Genomic DNA, 6,000 nt, shown 5'->3' with positions numbered 1-6,000 from the left:
CCTCAACCCTACTGTACCTAATAACCTTGCTCTTATTCACATTTACTCTTAACTTTCTTCTTCCACACACTTTACCAAACTCAGTCACCAGCTTCTGCAGTTTCTCACATGAATCAGCCACCAGCGCTGTATCATCAGCAAACAACAACTGACTCACTTCCCAAGCTCTCTCATCCCCAACAGACTTCATACTTGCCCCTCTTTCCAAAACTCTTGCATTTACCTCCCTAACAACCCCATCCATAAACAAATTAAACAACCATGGAGACATCACACACCCCTGCCGCAAACCTACATTCACTGAGAACCAATCACTTTCCTCTCTTCCTACACGTACACATGCCTTACATCCTCGATAAAAACTTTTCACTGCTTCTAACAACTTTCCTCCCACACCATATATTCTTAATACCTTCCACAGAGCATCTCTATCAACTCTATCATATGCCTTCTCCAAATGCATAAATGCTACATACAAATCCATTTGCTTTTCTAAGTATTTCTCACATACATTCTTCAAAGCAAACACCTGATCCACACATCCTCTACCACTTCTGAAACCACACTGCTCTTCCCCAATCTGATGCTCTGTACATGCCTTCACCCTCTCAATCAATACCCTCCCATATAATTTACCAGGAATGCTCAACAAACTTATACCTCTGTAATTTGAGCACTCACTCTTATCCCCTTTGCCTTTGTACAATGGCACTATGCACGCATTCCGCCAATCCTCAGGCACCTCACCATGAGTCATACATACATTAAATAACCTTACCAACCAGTCAACAATACAGTCAGCTCCTTTTTTAATAAATTCCACTGCAATACCATCCAAACCTGCTGCCTTGCCGGCTTTCATCTTCAGCAAAGCTTTCACTACCTCTTCTCTGTTTACCAAATCATTTTCCCTAACCCTCTCACTTTGCACACCACCTCGACCAAAACACCCTATATCTGCCACTCTATCATCAAACACATTCAACAAACCTTCAAAATACTCACTCCATCTCCTTCTCACATCACCACTACTTGTTATCACCTCCCCATTTGCGCCCTTCACTGAAGTTCCCATTTGCTCCCTTGTCTTACGCACTTTATTTACCTCCTTCCAGAACATCTTTTTCTTCTCCCTAAAATTTAATGATATATATATATATATATATATATATATATATATATATATATATATATATATATATATATATATATATATATATATATATATATATATATATATATATATATATAATTTTCTTTTTATTTTATTTAATTTTGCTTTGTCTCTGTCTCCCGCGTTAGCGAGGTAGCGCAAGGAAACAGACAAAAGAATGGTCCAACCCGCCCACATACACATGTATATACATACACGTCCAAACACGCAAATATACATGCCTATACATCTCAATGTACACATATATATACATACACAGAAATATACATATATATACATGTACATAATTCATACTGTCTGCCTCTATTTCTTCCCATCGCCACCCCGCCTCACATGGAATAACAACCCCCTCCCCCGTCTTGTGTGCGATTAGCGCTAGGAAAAGACACGAAAGGCCCCATTCGTTCACAGTCAATCTCTAGCTGTCATGTAATAATGCACCGAAATCACAGCCCCCTTTCCACATCCAGGCCCCACAAAACCTTCCATGGTTTCCCCCGGACACTTCATATGCCCTGGTTTAATCCATTGACAGCACGTCAACTCCCGGTATACCACATCGTCCCAGTTCACTCTATTCCTTACATGTACGCCTTTCACCCTCCTGCATGTTCAGGCCCCGGTCACACAAAATCTTTTTCACTCCATCTTTCCACCTAAAATTTGGTCTCCCACTTCTCCTCGTACCCTCCACCTCTGACACATATATCCTCTTGGTCAATCTTTCCTCACTCATTTTTTCCATGTGACCAAACCATTTCAAAACACCCTCTTCTGCTCTCTCAACCACACTCTTTTTATTTCCACACATATCTCTTACCCTTACATTATTTACTCGATCAAACCACCTCACACACCATATTGTCCTCAAACATCTCATTTCCAGCACATCCACCCTCCTGCGCACAACTCTATCCAAAGCCCACGCCTCGCAACCATACAACATTGTTGGAACCACTATTCCTTCAAACATACCCACTTTTGCTTTCCGAGATAATGTTTTCGACTTCTACACATTCTTCAAGGCTCGCAGGATTTTCACCCCCTCCCCCACGCGATGATTCACTTCCGCTTCCATGGTTCCATCCGCTGCCAGATCCACTCCCAGATATCTAAAACACTTTACTTCCTCCAGTTATTCTCCATTCAAACTTACCTCCCATTTGCCTTGACCCTCAACCCTACTCTACCTAATAACCTTGCTCTTATTCACATTTACTCTGAACTTTCTTCTTTCACACACTTTACCAAACTCAGTCACCAGCTTCTTCAGTTTCTCACATGAATCAGCCACCAGCGCTGTATCATCAGCGAACAACTGACTCACTTCCCAAGCTCTCTCATCCACAACAGACTTCATTCTCGCCCCTCTTTCCAAAACTCTTGCATTCACCTCCCTAACAACCCCATCCATAAACAAATCAAACAACCATGGAGAAATCACACACCCCTGCCGTAAACCTACATTCACTGAGAACCAATGACTTTCCTCTCTTCCTACACGTACACATCTCTTACATCCTCGATAAAAACTTTTTACTGCTTCTAACAACTTGCCACCCACACCATATATTCTTAATACCATCGACAGAGCATCTCTAACAACTCTATCATATGCCTTATCCAGATCCATAAATGCTACATACAAATCCATTTGCTTTTCTAAGTATTTCTCACATACACTCTTCAAAGCAAACATCTGATCCACACATCCTCTACCACTTCTGAAACCACACTGCTCTTCCCCAATCTGATGCTCTGTACATGCCTTCACCCTCTCAATCAATACCCCCATATATAATTTACCAGGAATACTCAACAAACTTATACCTGTATAATTTGAGCACTTACTCTTATCCCCTTTGCCAATGTACAATGGCACTATGCACGCATTCCCCCAATACTCCGGCACCTCACCATGAGTCATAAATACCTTAAATATATATATATATATATATATATATATATATATATATATATATATATATATATATATATATATATATATATATATATATATATATATATATATATATATATATATATATATATATATATATATATTATCCCTGAGGATGGGGGATTAAGAATACTTCCCACGTATTCCCTGCGTGTCGTACAAGGCGACTAAAACGGGAGGGAGCGGGGGGCTGGAAATCCTCCCCTCTCGTTTTTTTTTTTAATTTTCCAAAAGAAGGAACAGAGTGGGCCAGGTGAGGATATTCCAAAAAAGGCCCAGTCCTCTGTTCTTAACGCTACCTCGCAAACGCGGGAAATGGCGAATAGTTTAAAAGAAGAAAGAAAATATATATATATATATATATATATATATATATATATATATATATATATATATATATATATATATATATATATATATATATATGTATATATATATATATATATATATATATATATATATATATATATATATATATATATATATATATATATATATCTTTCTTTCTTTCAAACTATTCGCCATTTCCCGCATTAGCGAGGTAGCGTTAAGAACAGAGGACTGGGCCTTTGAGGGAATACCCTCACCTGGCCCAATTCTCTGTTCCTTCTTTTGGAAAATTAAAAAAAAAAAAACGAGAGGGGAGGATTTCCAGCCCCACGCTCCCTCCCCTTTTAATCGCCTTCTACGACACGCAGGGAATACGTGGGAAGTATATATATATATATATATACATATATATATATATATATATATATATATATATATATATATATATATATATATATATATATATATATATATATATATATTTATATATATATATACATAAACATATTATACAAACCTCCAACAGCCAGGATCGAACCTAGGACCCCTTGTGCAAGAGGCAGGCATGCTAACCGCTAGGCTAAAGGACTGTATTATAGGAAACAACTATTCGAAATACTAAGTACTCGAATACCCTTCGTCTCACAATAGTGAGCAACGGGGTCTATCGGTTGTTTCCGAACAGAACACATAGCCAGCTGATAGCGTTTTACCGAACCTAACTGTACAACTCGGAGTTATATGAATGCGAATAAAGCGTATATGAACGCGCACCTTCATAGAACATAGAAACCTCCAACAGCCAGGATCGAACCTAGGACCCCTTGTGCAAGAGGCAGGCATGCTAACCGCTAGGCTAAGGGACTGTATTATAGGAAACAACTATTCGAAGTACTAAGTACTCGAATACCCTTCGTCTCACTATGGTGAGCAACCGGGTCAATCGGTTGTTTCCGAACAGAACACATATATATATATTTATATATATATATATATATATATATATATATATATATATATATATATATATATATATATATATATATATATATATTAAAAAAATTAAAAAAAAAAAAAAAAAAGAAAGGGGAGGATTTCCAGCCCCCCGCTCCCTCCCCTTTTAGTCGCCTTCTACGACACGCAGGGAATACGTGGGAAGTATTCTTTTTTTTTTTTTTTCTTTTTTTTTTTTTTCCAAAAGAAGGAACAGAGGGGGCCAGGTGAGAATATTCCAAATAAGGCCCAATCCTCTGTTCTTAACGCTACCTCGCTATCGCGGGAAACGGCGAATAGTATGAAAAAAAAAAAAAATATATATATATATATATATATATATATATATATATATATATATATATAAATATATATATATATATATGTATATATATATATATATGTAGGTATATATATATATATATTTTTATGCTTTGTCGCTGTCTCCTGCGTTTGCGAGGTAGCGCAAGGAAACAGACGAAAGAAATGGCCCAACCCACCCCCATACACATGTATATACATACGTCCACACACGCAAATATACATACCTACACAGCTTTCCATGGTTTACCCCAGACGCTTCACATGCCTTGATTCAATCCACTGACAGCACGTCAACCCCGGTATACCACATCGCTCCAATTCACTCTATTCCTTGCCCTCCTTTCACCCTCCTGCATGTTCAGGCCCCGATCACACAAAATCTTTTTCACTCCATCTTTCCACCTCCAATTTGGTCTCCCTCTTCTCCTCGTTCCCTCCACCTCCAACACATATATCCTCTTGGTCAATATTTCCTCACCCATTCTCTCCATGTGACCAAACCATTTCAAAACACCCTCTTCTGCTCTCTCAACCACGCTCTTTTTATTTCCACACATCTCTCTTACCCTTACGTTACTTACTCGATCAAACCACCTCACACCACACATTGTCCTCAAACATCTCATTTCCAGCACATCCATCCTCCTGCGCACAACTCTATCCATAGTCCACGCCTCGCAACCATACAACATTGTTGGAACCACTATTCCTTCAAACATACCCACTTTTGCTTTCCGAGATAATGTTCTCGACTTCCACACATTCTTCAAGGCTCCCAGAATTTTCGCCCCCTCCCCCACCCTATGATCCACTTCCGCTTCCATGGTTCCATCCGCTGCCAGATCCACTCCCAGATATCTAAAACACTTCACTTCCTCCAGTTTTTCTCATTCAAACTCACCTCCCAATTGACTTGACCCTCAACCCTACTGTACCTAATAACCTTGCTCTTATTCACATTTACTCTTAACTTTCTTCTTTCACACACTTTACCAAACTCAGTCACCAGCTTCTGCAGTTTCTCACATGAATCAGCCACCAGCGCTGTATCATCAGCGAACAACAACTGACTCACTTCCCAAGCTCTCTCATCCCCAACAGACTTCATACTTGCCCCTCTTTCCAAAACTCTTGTATTCACCTCCCTAACAACCCCATCCATAAACAAATTAAACAACCATGGAGACATCACACAACCCTGCCGCAAACCTACAATCAC

Source organism: Panulirus ornatus, chromosome 4 (assembly GCF_036320965.1).
Source record: "Panulirus ornatus isolate Po-2019 chromosome 4, ASM3632096v1, whole genome shotgun sequence".
In the NCBI taxonomy this organism is placed as follows: domain Eukaryota; kingdom Metazoa; phylum Arthropoda; class Malacostraca; order Decapoda; family Palinuridae; genus Panulirus; species Panulirus ornatus.
The sequence above is the reverse complement of the archived record's forward strand: the minus strand, read 5'-3'. Positions refer to the sequence as shown.